The sequence below is a fragment of the Scyliorhinus canicula genome, chromosome 5 (assembly GCF_902713615.1).
Source record: "Scyliorhinus canicula chromosome 5, sScyCan1.1, whole genome shotgun sequence".
NCBI lineage: Eukaryota > Metazoa > Chordata > Chondrichthyes > Carcharhiniformes > Scyliorhinidae > Scyliorhinus > Scyliorhinus canicula.
Window position 1 is genome coordinate 12,258,408 of NC_052150.1, and position 16,010 is coordinate 12,274,417.

The 16,010-nt window shown below is 42.3% G+C and overlaps 1 protein-coding gene across 2 annotated transcripts in view; it reads left to right on the top strand.

Moving 5' to 3' along the window:
- The first annotated feature begins 1,659 nt into the window (after positions 1–1,659).
- The window catches only part of LOC119965779 (catenin beta-1), a 38,176-nt gene continuing 23,825 nt past the window's right edge, over positions 1,660–16,010 (top strand). Inside the window, exons 1-2 of one of the 2 annotated variants that reach the window (XM_038796598.1) lie at positions 1,660–1,815; positions 12,111–12,181. The gene's annotated coding sequence lies outside the window, so the exon portion shown is untranslated. The remainder of the gene's footprint in view (positions 1,816–12,110; positions 12,182–16,010) is intronic. The other variant, XM_038796597.1, reaches the window with a different exon arrangement.

A 16,010-nucleotide genomic window follows, 5' to 3' on the forward strand; every position in this document is an offset into this window, starting at 1 on the left:
TTCTTTACTCACAGAGTAGCAAGGGCGTGGAATGCCCTGCCTGCAACAGTAGTGGACTCGCCAACACTAAACACATTCAAATGGTCATTGGATAGGCATATGGACGATAAGGGAATAGTGTAGATGGGCTTTAGAGGGGTTTCACAGGTCGGTGCAACATCGAGGGCCGAAGGGCCTGTACTGCGCTGTAATGTTCTATGTTCTATGTAACACAACCTGGACCAAGACTTCAGAAGGAATTGTTTTGGATGTCCACAGGACCTGAATGCCGGCATTATTTATGCTTGCCGCTGAAGATATAATTCAGAAATATAAATTAAGCATAATTTTCGTATAACACTTTTCACTAATAACCCACAAGAAGGCATTTTCATACATGTTAAATGATTAAAAACCTTGGACAATTCAGTTTAAATAATTTATACGGGGCCATTTCAGGGTCAGTGTGGTTATTTTAAATTGAAGTAATATTTTTTTGCGCAGCTCAAAGCTAATTTTATAAAACTCTGTGCTGTGGAGTGCCTGATTGTTAACTCGCCATGTCTGTAGTTTTGTTTCCTCATCAGGCTGCGCCAAACAGCCCATGTGGGAAGTACATGGGAGTCGAAAATTAAATTGGTAAATAAAGGATCACATTGTTCTACTCTTTATAAAAAAAACGGTTTTGTTTTTATTAATCAAACCAGACTGCGACTTCCCAAGTATTTTTTTGCACACTGGAAGCATGTTTCCATCTCTGCTGCAGCATTCTTCCCTTTGTGCAGGATGCCTAGAAATGAACTTTTGTCCATGTTCGTTTCCGCGAATTTAAGTGCTTAAACTTTTTTTTTGCAAAAAATGCAACACTGGACAATGGTTTTTTGTGTTTCACATTGAAAATTCAATAACCCCAGAAACTTTTTCAGTTACCAGCCCAGCCCCCCCCCCCCCCCCCCCATAGCAAAAATGGAGCTAGTTTCTATTTTCCTTTTTTTTTGCACAACTCCTTTGTGTTTGCAGGAGACTTTGAAGTTTGGTGTTTACTTTGTGAACTCAATGAAACTTTTTTTGGGTGTAAAAAAGAGGGGGAGAGAGGGGTGAAAACGCAATGCTTTATTTGAAAAACACACATTGTGTAGGGGGTGCAGACGGAGCAGGGACAAGAAAGAAAAGCAAAAATAAAAGAAAGAGGATGTAGAGAGCAAAAAAGGAACGTCTGTGCCATATGGGCTGGAGTTGCAAAGTTGCTCTGCTGAAGGTGTTGCGGCCGCGGCGCCCAGGCGGTATCCCTCCGCGGAGTTCCGGGCCCGGGGAAAAGCAGGACGGGAGAAACCATTGTGCACTGAGGGGGGAGCAATGAGAGATTTCTTTCCTCCATCAGACTCAAAACACATTACACTCGATACAAATCCAGGCCGCCTTGGCTAAACATCTTATTTAAATTACTCTTTTGAAGGTGTGCGATAAAAGTTTCGTAGGGGGGTAGTTTTGGTGGTGTATTTTCCTCCTCTCTCTCTCCCCCCCTTCTCCACTCCACCACTTCCTGCTGCCAGGTGTTGGTTTGGAGAGCGGCGCACTATTTGCCGCCGGCGGAGGGGCACCTGTTTCCCCCTCCCCACCCCCGCCCACCCCGCGCGCGCCGCCGCCGCCGCTTCTTTAAAAGGCGGAGCCGCTGCCGGGCGCCATTTTGGTCGGAGTGGCTGGCGGCAGCAGCGGCGGTGGGGAGAGAGCGAGAGGGAGGAAACCAGCGCCTCAGACCGACGGAGGGAGCCGCCGCCGCCAGACCCACAGGACGGACGGTGGGGGGGAAAAAAAAAAGTGATTTAAAAAAATAAAGTAAGTCGGACCCCGCCCCCCCCCCCAGAAAAAAAATCCCTTCCTCGAAGCGGCGCTGAGGAGACCGAGCCTCCGCCGCCGACATTGGACCCGATTCCCCCACCGGGCCGGTGGTGAATCCCCCCCCCCCCCCCCCACACAACCCCTCTCGGGGGGGGGGGGGCAGCAGCGGGAAGGGAGGGGAGAGGGGGTCTAGAGCCGCCTCCAGCTCACAGGGTCCAACATCAAAAAGTCGACCAACTCCCCGAGCAACGTGGCATCGGGGGGGGGGGGGGCGAGGGAGTGTGTTCACAAGGGAGGGGGTGTTTACATTGGGAAAGGGTGGTGTGTATACGATGTTTATATGGGGGGTGTGTACATGATGTTTATAAGGGGGGGGGGGTGATGTGTATACGATGTTTATATGGGTGGTGTGTGTACATGATTATATGGGGGGGGTGTGTACACGATGTTTATATGGGGGGTGGTGTGTACACGATGTTTATATGGGGGGTGGTGTGTACACGATGTTTATATGGGGGGTGGTGTGTACACGATGTTTATATGGGGGGGTGGTGTGTACACGATGTTTATATGGGGGGGTGGTGTGTACACGATGTTTATATGGGGGGTGGTGTGTACACGATGTTTATATGGGGGGTGGTGTGTACACGATGTTTATATGGGGGGTGGTGTGTACACGATGTTTATATGGGGGGGGTGGTGTGTACGCAATGTTTATATGGGGTGGTGGTGTGTATACGATGTTTATATGGGGTGGTGGTGTGTATACGATGTTTATATGGGGGGTATGTGTACATGATATGGGGTATGGTGGTGTGTACAATGTTTATATTGGGGGTGGTGTGTACACTATGTTTATATGGGGGTGGTGTGTACACTATGTTTATATGGGGGTGGTGTGTACACGATGTTTATATGGGGGTGGTGTGTACACGATGTTTATATGGGGTGGTGTGTACACTATGTTTATATGGGGGTGGTGTGTACACGATGTTTATATGGGGGGTGGTGTGTACACAATGTTTATATGGGGGTGGTGTGTACATGATGTTTATATGGGGGGTGGTGTGTACACGATGTTTATATGGGGGGTGGTGTGTACACTGTTTATATGGGGTGGTGGTGTGTATACGATGTTTATATGGGGGGTATGTGTATACGATGTGTATATGGGGGGTGTCTACATGATATGGGGTATGGTGGTGTGTATACGATGTTTATATGGGGGGTGTCTACATGTTTATATGGGGGGGGTGTGTACACAATGTTTATATGGGGGGGTGTGTACACAATGTTTATATGGGGGTGGTGGTGTGTACACAATGTTTATATGGGGGTGGTGGTGTGTACATGTTTATATGGGGGAATGTGTATGCGCTGTTTATATGGGGAGGGGGTGGTGTGTACACTATGTTTATATGGGGTGCTGGTGTGTACACGATGTTTATATGGGGGGTGGTGTGTGCGATGTTTATATGGGGAGGGGTGTGTTTACATAGCGGAGTGGATGAGGGGGTGGGTTGAGGGTGTGTTTACATGGAGGGGGTTGAGGGCGTGTTTACATGGAGGGGGTTGAGGGCGTGTTTACACTGAGTGGAGGAGGGGGTATTTGCATGGAGTGGAGGAGAAGGTGCTTACACGGGGAGGGGGTAGAGGGTATTTACTGTGAGATGGTATTTACCATGGGAGCGAGGAACACTCAACGGGGTACTTACCCTGGTCTGTGGGTGAGAAGTGAGTATTACCCTGGGGGTGGTGAAGAGAGACAATATTTGACCCGTGTAGGGGTTGTGGTGATAGGTAGAGAATAGTTGCCTCAACTTTAAAAAAAATAAAATAAATTTAGGGTGCCCAATTCATTTTTTCCAATTAAGGGGCAATTTAGCGTGGCCAATCTACCTACCCTGCACATCTTTGGGTTGTGGGTGTGAAACCCACGCAGACACGGGGAGAATGTGCAAACTCCACACGGACAGTGACCCAGAATCGAACCTGGGACCTCGGCGCCGTGAGGCAGCAGGGCTAACCCACTGTGCCACCGTGCTGCCCTTAGTTGCCTCAACTTTGGGGTGAGGGCGCATGTGGAGAGTATTTATCCTGGGGGGTGGGGGAAGAGGGGTTGCGTACTGGGTAAGGGGGAGTGGTGGGTGGGTGTGATCCCAATCAAAGCTGGAGGGAAAAGGGTCAATGCTGCTGGGGTGTGAATAGCTGGGTGTATTGGATGGGATTGTGTAGTGGTGAAATGAGGCAGGACTTGGAACATGGTGGGTCGTCAGTCAGGGATTTGCATTTTAAGAGATTTTTGCTGACAAATGCCGTGATAGACGAAAAGAGATTTGGGTTATGCTGGTATATAGTTTTTAAGTTGAGGATGAGTAACCTTGTGAAGGGGGAAGGAGCCAATGGGCTGATGAAAAAGAGCTTCAATCATAAATCCACTTTGGGGCACAAACCGCAATTCATGCATACAGCATGCAAGCAAGAACAACTTAAAATATCACTTTTGTTATGTAGTGTTTCTTTGAGCTTTCTTGGGAAATGCATGGGTTTTCTCTCTCTGGTTTAGTGCTCAGAGGGTGCCATTTGCTGAGGGTTACTCACTGGAAGTTTAATCTGAGCTCAAATGACTGTAACAGCTATGGCATTTCTTGTGTTTAATTTTAATATTTAGTGCCTTTCCTAAATTGTTAGTGGTTGTGAAATTTGGTTTAATGTGATTGACGAGCCAGTGTTCATGTTTACATCTTGGATCTTTTGTGTCAATACTTTACAAATTTATGGTACTTGGGGCATAAGTATGTTTGAGTTTTGCTGTGGTTTGCAAGCTTCTGTGTTCTTATTTTTTTAAGAGGCATTAGTTACAGTTGCAAATGGAAATTGGACAAGGAGGTGCATGTGGAAGAATGAGATTTGTGATTTGATAAACTTTAAATGGGGTGTTGAGGCATATTGTTTTATTGCTTTGAGTTTATGAAAGGGAAAGCATGATGTTTATTATGCCTTTAATTTAAAATGTGGAATGGTTTGTACCAACTGTTTCTTGTGCAATAGTGACAATGTTTTTAGTGCAATATGCTTTCTGTATTGTGTTCAATTTTCCTGGAAAATGGATGCCAGCTCAAAATTCAGTTCCCAAAATTTCAGCATTCCATAATAATAATTAAATGTGCCTTTAGTCGCAAAAGATCAGTGGTCATGATTTGACATTTGTATTTTACATATATGGTTTTGTATGGAGTTCACTTTCAGCAATTTGGCTCAACTCTTTAGTCTGTTCTTGTTTCTACACCAGCATTTCTTTATAGGTTTAATTCTTGAATGCTACCTTTGTGCTAACTTGTAGTTGATTTATTTTGTGTAGTCCAGGCTATGCATAATCAAATTTCTTTCACAGATTTTTAATGTGTACTGTTGTGTTTTGGGGCATTGCACATCTGAGAAATTAGTTGCGTGAATGTTATTACAAACAAGTAATTGTTTGTACCCTTACCTCCTAATTAATTCAAAGAGCACCTATTTTGGATGGTGTGTATTCAGGTACGTTGGTCTAAACTAAGTTTTGTGGCTGCAGTGGTTTAGTGAATAGTGTATCTGTAATGTTTGCAACCCGTTGGATTTTTCTCTTGTTTCACTTTTTTAACCAGTGAGAAGTTGAGAAACTGGACATTGGAATCCTGTACTGCAAGGACCGCATTTGGTCACTAACCTAAGTTGCACTTTGAACATGCCTTCCATTGCTTGTAATTTAAAACCACATTTTGTTTGGTTGTCATGGATTTTCATGAATGAAATGGAGCTTCCAGTAAAAATAGATGAGCAGTTATGCCATCCAAAAACAGTAGTTACCGTCAGCTCTAGTATCATGACCATGTGATGTCTATTGAAAGTGAATTGTATGTTTTGAATAATCAGTGTTCTTTGCATATGAACTTAACCTAAATAGGTGATGGTGTGCAGAGCAGATTTTATTCTATTTGGTGTATCTTGTACTGTTATATTAATTCAATTTTATTGTGACTGTTCGGTCTGTACTAACATAGTAGCTTGGATGACATAAAGGAATTTGAAGATGTTCGTGTTTGTATTTTGATAGTTATCCCCTTATCTCTCCTTTCCTGAACACTCTGGCTCCAGTTGGACTGTAGTTTGATGGCTGTTGTCCACAAATCAGTATAATACTGTACTGGGTGACTGTCTAATACCAAACAATACGGGATGCAAAGAAGGATTTGACAGTTTAGCTTGACCCTCCCAGTGCATATGTTTTTTGGAAAGTAAGCAGGAGTGAATGGTGCTGAGTGTTCTTACTCTGCTGAACATAGCTATTGAGTGGAAAATGGAATCCTATTGATCAATGTGCCTTTGTACCTCGTGATACATTTTCCTCCAGGATGTGAGCATTTGTTATGGCATATACATATTATATCTTGACTACGTTCTTCACTGGCTTTACTGCTTACTTTGTAGCACAATGTAAAGTTTTTTGCTGGTTCTTGCTCAAACACGAAGCTTGCCGGAGCTCTGTTAATGCAGAGAAAATGTTGGTTTACTTGAACTCGGTTAGTGATTAACCATGCCTGATTTCACAAAATCGAGTCACCTTTTACTCTGTTTCAGTTGGCAGTAACAAATGGCTTTGGGGAAGGGTGGTTAGGAGTGGAAGGGAGTTGATAAAATAATCTTGTGTAAATGTATATCTGCCATTCAATTCCTTAACCTGACCGGACATTGAGACTGTTATCCAAATAAGTTGTTTTTACTTTATTGTAAAAAGTTTCTAACCTGGGATGCCTGTATGTGTGGATTTATTTAGTCAGAATGAAGCAAACCACATTTAGTTAGTTCCCTGTTGGGGAAGCTTTTAACCAGATTTGAAGATGGGGATTAATGTTACATTTGCTTGGTCTAAATGTTTTGTCCATCTTATTGGTACTCTTCAGAATCTAAATGGAAAATGCATGATCAAGACTGACTTCTGTGTTGCACGTACAGACTACTTTTTCTTTGGAAGAAATGTTAAAACAATGCCAATTTGCCTGTTTCAATGGTTGAGTCAGATGGTAGACCCTAAGGCAATGTTCCCTCAACCAAATAGTCAATTACTGTCTAGAATCTTGTTGCACGTCTACTGAATGCCATGTTTGCCTACATAAAGTACAAAGCAATTTGCATTTGTGTTAAAAGCAAACATATTTGTCGGGAGAACCGACAAGTTAATGCTTTAACTTTGGATCCTTGTATTCCTAACTTTTGACCCCAAGTCTAAAACACAAGCCTGTCTTTTCTCTGCACAGATGTTGAGTATTTTCACTATTTTTTCTCCTGTTTGCATAGCAACGTTTAAATTTCTTGTGGTGTTCCAAATGCTTTGCAGCCAGTCTTTAAATGAGCCAGTGTATTTGTTTGAAAATGCGAAATTAGAATTTGATCATGCTTGTGCCAACATAAATGGCCAACAGTTGTCAGTCAGGTGGTTGAGAGAGAGTTTTAAGTGGGGTTCTGTTTTTGGACAATAGAGTGTAAACAGTTTGTAGAGAGGTTGCGTGTTACTTGCTTTGTATAACTCGTTCTGGTTCCCCCTTAATAGGGAATAGAAGCTTGTTGGCAGTGGTGGAATGTTTTGACAAATCAGGATTATTGGGTTGAGGATTGGCGTATTTCATCAAATAGAAAGCTGAATTAGTTTGAGCTATACAGCTGTCTTTCAGCATTGGAGGAAAGCGTAAGAAAAGGCCTTTGCCACCATTCTAAGTCAGCGTACCTAAAATATCCATTTCCCTTTTGAAAGCTGCTGAACCAATAGTTCTAGCCATTTACAGTTAATCTTTATCTGCTAAGTATAAAAGAGGTGTTTATGATGTTTATATATCTGTCAGAATTAATTACTTGAACAAATTGAGTCTAAATGGGTTAGTTTTCAGGAGTATTGTGGTGTGAACAGGATGGCTGAATATTTTGTTTGTGCATGGAGCAGCAATTCGAAGTTTGTGGTGTAAACTTGACTTTTTGACCCTTTGCTGCGCTCCCCTTTCTGTCCCCTAATAATGGAGAAACTGCAAGAATTCAGGATTGATTTCAATCCTTGTGCACAATTTCTGCCAGTTGAGAAATTGGGAATATAGCATTGTAGTAAAATTCCAAGTACAGTGGTCTAGTGTTTGCTGATGAGATTTTTCAGCATTAAAAAAGAGATTTGCAACCCTGGCTCTCTTACAGTAGAGTTTTTAAATAGATTTCAAATTCATCCATGACTGGCCTTCATAGTTCATTTTAATAATGCTTCCCTGCTTTGCAATATATCAAAAGTTGGTCTGTACAATGCCTACTTTATTTTGAAGAATTTTTAAACTCGTGCCAACACCAGCAAAAGAGTGTCTTTAACGTTGTGGTTCTAGAAATGTGATCAGTATGGCATATTGGAAAGAATGTAGCTGTAGAGCGGTTGGGGTGAGGTGTGGAAACTGCTGGTTCTTTGAAGTCAAATGAATTCCATATGTACGAAGGAGTAATGACAACTAGCCTTCGAAAATGGTGTAGTCAGATACCAAACCCTTTTATTTTTGTAGTACATCAGAATTTAATTGGGGGGGGGACAAATAACTTAAAGTGCTGTTAAGACTGAAAATTCAGTCATGTTAAGTCAGGTTGTTGGTTCTCGTCTGCTGGCTGACTTGGTGTTGCCGAGGGAATCATGGCTGGTTGACGGTCATTGGAAAGTTACCTGTTCTGCTTGAGCAACAAAAATACTGTTCACTAAATGCCCAGAAGCTCAAAAGTTATTAATGAAAGTGCTCTTCCAAAACAGATGTGGTTTATTTAATTGAATGACTGCATAGAAATCTACCACTTGGCCCATTGTGTATGAGCTAGCTTTGTTAAATGTCGCATAAATGTATTAACATGATGACTCTATCTGTACTTGTAAAAATTCTCTCCTGTACCATTCATTGGCTGGCAGGGGACCTCCATGGTGGATGGCCAAGCTTTTGTCTTGGTTGGCTCCATAGGTGCGGAGCATCAAGGACTGCAGAGTTGAATTTGAAGTTTCCATTAATTTCTTGACAATATTATGACTTCTGATTTTTGAAGCTAAAAACATAGAACTGAAAATATGCCCTTTCCAAATGTTCACAGCCTCAAAATTCAATTAGGACAACTAGAAAGTAATTGTTTAAATATTGTCTGGAATACAAAGGCCATATATGTGCATCAACATTGGACATTTCTGTGCTATGATGCTATCACTCTGAAACCAGTTGTTGGCTGATATATTATATTCTTCCTTTTGGAGAAACATTGGCCTGTTGGTATCTTTCTGTGATTTTTGTGTGTAAGGGCGCCAGAGGTGAACAAGTGGGCTAGAGATGGAGAGGAAACATTTATCTTGTCCTATAACACTCTGCCTAGTCAAGTGTTAACTCAACCAAAGATGATGATTGAGATTTCCCCCCCAGTAAAGCTGTAAATATCTCAAGGAATAATTGGAGGCAAGATGGGTACCCATGCCTCTGTTCAACTTGGCTTCTCAAATATGCCTGATATGTTTTGTTCCCTCTTCATAGAACATACAGTGCAGAGGGAGGCCATTTCGCCCATCGAATCTGCACCGACCCACTTAAGCCCTCACTTCCACTCTATCCCTGTAACCCATTAACCCCTCCTAACTTTTTTGGTCACTCATGTAGAATTCACATAACCTGCACATCTTTGGACTGTGGGAGGAAACCCGCAGACACGGGGAGAACATGCAGACTCCGCACAGACTTTGTCAGTGCTTCTGGCTAAGGTTAAACTCACTCTATCGGAACCTGCAGAAATGTATTGCAAAGTTTCTTTGGAATCAATTTGTGGTTCATCTAGCATGACGTGTTCTGTGGGCAGACTAATTTATGGGTGGTGACTGGTTCCAATGCTAATTTTTAATAACTATAACCAACCATGTTAGAACATGTTAGATTATTTTTTTTGTGCTAAAGGTCAACTGAGGGGTTTTTAAAAAAAAACTCCGAGATCAGGGATGTTGCTCCTGGGATTGCCGCATGTTTATGCTTTGAGAACTCAGTATGCCACTGAACAGTTCCAGATTAGCTCTAACCTGGCAGATGCACAGTAAAGGTAGCTCTGCCCTCAGAATAGCTTTCCTATTGCACAACCGTTGTATTTCCTGCTAGCTCTGGCTACGCCTGACTGCAGTAAGTGGCACATTGAATATTTTTTATGTGTTTTGGACCCAGATTCTCAGATCTGGACATTAATCCTGCTCAATAAGGAGGCCTAACATGGAGGAAGAGAAAATATCATCAAGGTCAGCAATGAAGCCCAGGTCTCAGAATCAGAAGATCTTTGAACCATCTAGTTATCCCAGCAAGATTAACTGTGGCATGAGAAGGATAATTAGAGTCTAATGTAACAGATTGCATGTGAAACATTTTTCATTTGTTTCAGCGGTAGATTGTAGGTTGTTACAGTATTTTGCAGTTTATGACAATTACTGGCATTTATATAGCACTTTTAGCACAGTAAAACTTCCCAAGGCACTTACAGGAGCGGAGTCGGATACGGCCACACAACTGCTTGTATTTAATATTTAATAGCATCTTTCATGTAAAATGAACACATCGGACAGAATTTAGACACCAAACCACACGAGCTGATAGTGTAGATGATCACAAACAGATGGTCATAGAAGCCAGTTTTAAGAGCATCTTAAAAAAAAGAAAGTGGACGAGAGGAGAGGTTAGTTTAGGACTTGGCAGCTGAAGGTCGTGCTATAATAGGGCTGGGGGTGTTCAGAAATTAAGAGAATCTGGCTAGGCGGTGTTTTGAAAATCAAGGTGAAAATTTTAATATCAAGGCATTGCTTGCCGAATACAAGAATGAATGGGACTGGTGGGAGGCCCTGAACAGCACAGTTTGGATCATCTCAATTCAGAGGGTAGAATGTGGAAGGTGGCCCAGAGTGTTTTGGAATGGTTAAGTCTTGAGATAGCAGGAATCGATCAGATGAGATGGGGTTGGTGTGGAGTTAGGTGACGTCACAGAGGTGGTAGAGGGTGTTTTCAGTAATGGTACAGATATGTGGTTGGATGCTCAGCTCCTGGGTCGGAATAATGTGAGATTGGAACAGTTGAGCAAAAACTTGGATCAAAGTCAGATTTAAAGAGGTGCGCAACTGAGCAGCGTTTGTAAGGAAGGGGTGATTGGAACTTGGGGCACAGGCAGCTGAAAAATGGCTACGGTGGATCAATTGAAATTGGGTGTGTGCAAAAGACTAAAATTGGAGGAATGCAGATATCTTGGGAGGGTTGCCAATCTGCAGGAGGCTAGATTAAAAACCTGTGATGGTACCTGTAATGTTTTTGTGTCCAATGTGGCATTTATTTTGAATCCGTTGCACATAATGGATCTGTTTTGCTAATGGCTCAGTTTGAGAAGTGTGCATATTGTGGAACTGCATGCAGCTTTGATTCCTGGCCTGTGCTGAGGTTAGGTGGCAACAGCCCAGTCCCAGCCCATCGGACAAATCAGCTGCATTTTCCTGCTGATATTACTGCTAGAATTTTGTGTGGGTTTATTAATTTTTTTCTTTAAAAAAAAAATCAAAAATCTAGAGTACCCAATTCATTTTTTCTAATGAAGGGGCAATTTAGCGTGGCCAATCCACCTACCCTGCACATCTTTGGGATGTCGGGGCAAAACTCCACACAAACAGTGACCCAGAGCCAGGATCGAACCTGGGACCTCGGCATCGTGAGGCAGCAGTGCTAACCACTGCACCACCGAGCTGCCCGCTTGTGTGGGTTTATGAAGAGAGGACAGGATCACTGCTATACGTTTTACGGTCGATAAGCTCTCCTGGTTGATGTATAAAGAAAGAATGGCGAGTTGCTGGGAGGCTCATGTTCAAAGAATCATGTCCAGTATGAACAATGTTTTCAGAAGGGGAAGTAAATTGTTTGGAAGTAATTTTAAAATTGTTGAAATCTTGTGCAGACAGTCTTCCATGAACAAATGGCTTTTTAAAGTAGAAAGCCTTAATGGCATTTTGGTCTGGAATAGAAAGACCTGATTTAAGAATCTGGGATGCATAAAGTAACTGGAATTCAGGTGTCTACTGATATAATTAATTATGAGGAATGAGAAAGGAAATGAATGAGATTTTGAAGTTTAGTTCACAAACCTGCACCATAATCGGGACCCATTTGTAGTTTAGTAAATCCTTTTGCAGATTTATTTGCCCTTTAGTGCTTTGTTTTAACTCCAGTTTCCTTTCATTGTTGTTGTCTTCATAGAGTTCCTACAGTGCAGAAGTAGGCCATTTGGCCCATCAAGTCCACACCAACAATTTGAAAGAGCACTCCAGGTAGGCGCATCCCCCGCAATCCCATAACCCCACCTAACCTTTGAGCACTAAGGGGACAATTTAGCATGGACAATGTAACTTAACCTGTACACCTCTGGACTGTGTGAGGGAACCAGAGCACCCAGAGGAAACCCACACAGACGGTGACCCAAGGCCGGAATTGAACCTGGCTCCCTGGCGCTGTGAGGCAGCAGTGTTAAGCACTGTGCTGCTGTATTTATTCCTAGCTCAGACAAAGGGCATGTCAATGTAAGTCCAGTCTTAATGGTTGTTTATTTTTGAGTTGTAGATTTATTCATCAATTTTAGAAAATCCGATCTGCAGTTAAGGTTTCTGCAGATCTATGTCACATTATTTGAGGCATAATTTAACCTTCATACCAATATAGGTTTGAATTGAGTGTTGAGCATGATGTGGATTCAACAATACCAGCTTGTAGCATTGTGCTGTGGCCTTAAGTTAAATGACACAGCCTACACTGGACAATTGTTTTCTAGAAGCAAGGCTGTTTTGAGTAATTAATTTAGCCATTTTCAAAATACATGTTACTTGTCAGACGGTATTGCATTTTCTTTGCGAAAAAGGTTGCTCTTGATTGATAAGGGGATCAGGGGTTATGGGGAGAAGGCAGGAGAATGGAGATGAGAAATACAGCGGCACAGTGGTTAGCACTGTTGCCTCACTGCGGCAGGGTGCCAGGTTCGATTCTGACCTCGGGTGACTGTGGAGTTTGCACTTTCTCCCCGTGTCTGCGTGGGTTTCCTCCCACAGTACAAAGATGTGCAGGTTAGGTGAATTGGCCGTGCTAAATTGCCCAAACCTCAGGTGGGGTTACGGGGTGAGAAGTGGGGGTTTGGCCTAGGTAGGGTGCTCAATCGGAGCAAGGGCCGCTGCAGCCTTGATGGACTGAATGGCCTCCTGCACTGTAAGATTCTATGATATCAGCCATGATTTAATGGCGGAGCAGACTCTAATGGGCCGCAATGTCTTATGGTGTAATTGTGGCCTTGTTAGCAAATTCCTACACCTGAAATACGTGAGTTGTTTTTGTTACACATTGGAAAACTGAAAAGACTTGTGCAGATTGCTTTTGGATAGGATGATGCAATTTACTTTTTTTCAATTGGTTTATTTTTTAAAACTTTGTTAAGCGCGACTCTCTGCTTTGTCACATCCAATCCCCCCTCTGTTCTACCCACCTGACCTGGCCTCCTTGCCTGACCGTTCCACCAGGAAGGACACCACTGTTTGCGGCCCCCCCACACACATACACACGTTTCTCAACTATTCAAGTTCATGTGACAAGCGATATTGTTCCTTGACCAACAACCATTTTCCTATCATCTGTCCTTGCCCTATCCATGGCCTAAGGATTGCATGGCTGGGAAGCAGTAATGACCACCAAATGATTTTTGAAAGGTAGAATCAAATTATTTGATGCCTTTAATCTGAAAGGAGGTGTAGTCTTTTAGGTATGGTACCGATTCTGGAGATGTACAGTTATTGTTTCTCTGCCTTTTTGGCTCAGATCAAGAGTGGTATCTGTTAGGGGCTGGTTTAGCACACTGGGTTAAATAGCTGGCTTTTTAAGGCAGGCCAGCAGCACGGTTCAATTCCCGTACCAGCCTCCCCGAACAGGTGCCGGATTGTGGCAACTAGGGGCTTTTCGCAGTAACTTCATTGAAGCCTACTTGTGACAATAAGCGATTTTCATTTCATTTCAACAGTGATTTGAGCAAGAGCTTTCTGTAACCCAGCATTTATGTAACACAATTGTCACATTAATTTTTATGACAATTGATGTTTTTATTGCATTGATTGCAGAAGTTAGCTGCAATTAATTTTGCAATCCCAAATTTATTCCCTAAATGTAATAATAATGAGCCTTCATAAAACCATACTGACAAAAATCTGAAATGGATATTAGTGTCCAGCTGTGTTTGCTAAGATTATGTATATTGACTGCTGCCAGGCCTATTTGTAAAACACTTGTTTTTTTTGTGGAATTTGCAACAGATAGTGCACTATGAAGTCCTTTAGAATGAAAAGTTTTCCAAGATTCTCAAGTAAATGATCTAAAATGAAATTAAGCTGGTACTTTGTTTTGTGTCTGAGTTCATCTTTGGGTCACTGGGGCCCTAGTTGGGCTTGCTTTGGCACTGCCGAGCTGCTAGCATAGTAATGTGATTCAGATTAATTACAGTAGAATAATTGGTTTTCTGTAACCTGGTTGGTTAAATTTGTGGACTGTACAGCATTTTTTTGAAATGGCTTTGGAATATTTGCTTAACCAACCAACAATCTTGGAAGAAGTACAGCCTACATCAGTCTGGATTTTCATTTATTGCTACGGTAGCGTTTTGACTGGTAGCAAGATTCTAGAGATGTATTCTTGAACCAAGCTGATGTGTAGAAAAACCTGTCATTGGGTAAATTGTGCTTTACTGTTATAGAACAGTGTTTGCATTCGGCAATGCCCTGAATTTGTTTATTGGTTTTCCCATCTTGGAAGCAGTGTTGTCATGTGAAGGGGATATTATAAATTGTACTAATACTCTATTTTGGCTGGCACTGATGTATAGTCCTGCTGCTGGTACTTGTCTGTGTCTGATTCTTTCAGGAAATTGAGTGGACGTGTAACTCAGGAGCTACTGTCTTCTCCCTCCTTTCCTGAGGAAGATGACTAATCTGGGCGTGAGACTATTGTGCTTGCAATTCTCGTGCCATTTCCTTTTTTTGTAAGCCTAGAGGGTAAATTACCAACTTTCAGAGCATTTTTGATTCCGTGCAGAAAGAGGAGTATTTGTAGCAAATACTTGGCAAAATTAACTCCATACTGCAGTAATTCTGTTTGCTCTTGGTGAAGCTCAAGGTACTAGAACAGTGTTTAACATATTCTTCAGTAAGATATAATTTTAGCTGGGAGTTTATTTTGGAAGCAATAAGCTTTTCATATTTTTAATCTAATTTGAATACATAACTCCTACTCTTTAGTGCAGCTATGACTAAGGTTTGCTAAATAGACAGTGATTTAAAATGGTTGACCAACATTTTACGAGCGAGTGACGAGATCTTCAAATTGAATCTGTAAATTGGTCTTGGGAAGAGTGACTCATACGGGTGTGGAGGGGTTTTATGCAGCAGTGTACACAACTGCTCAAAGTGAATCTTGACCACTGTCTTTTTAAAAAAAAAAAAAAAAAAAGATTAAGTGGAGTGAAATAGCCCAGAGCTATGAAGAATGAGGGCTGGCTTTTTTTAGCAGAGATAGTGGAATATAGCTGGTATATCCTATGTTCCTGTGATGTAGTAATTCCACTGGTGAAGTCATCCAAAAACTTAGCATCAGCTTCCACATGTATGCTGATGACACCCAACTGTGCCTTCCTCATCACCACCCCTCAGCCTCTCCACTATCTTTAAATTGTCAGAGTGCATATCCAGTGCCAGATGAGCAGAAATTTCCTCCTACTTAAATGTTAGGAAGACTAAAACCATTGTTTTCAGACCCTACCATATTCCCTAGCTGCCAATAATATCCTACCTGGCAACTATGTAAGGCCAAACCTGACTGTTTGCAACCTTGGTCTCCCATTTAACCTCAAATCTTCCTGTAACATATCCATATTGTCACAATAACCACCTATTTTCACTTCCGTAATATTGCCAACTCCACCAGTGCTTCGGCTCAGCTACCAAAAGCCGTAGCCACGTCTGTTACCTATAAACTTGACTGTTCTAGTGGAATTCCTGACTGACCTCCCAAGTTTTACCAAGTTCTGCCTGTGTCTGAACTTAAAAGCTCCATTCAGCCATAACCCCTGTGCAT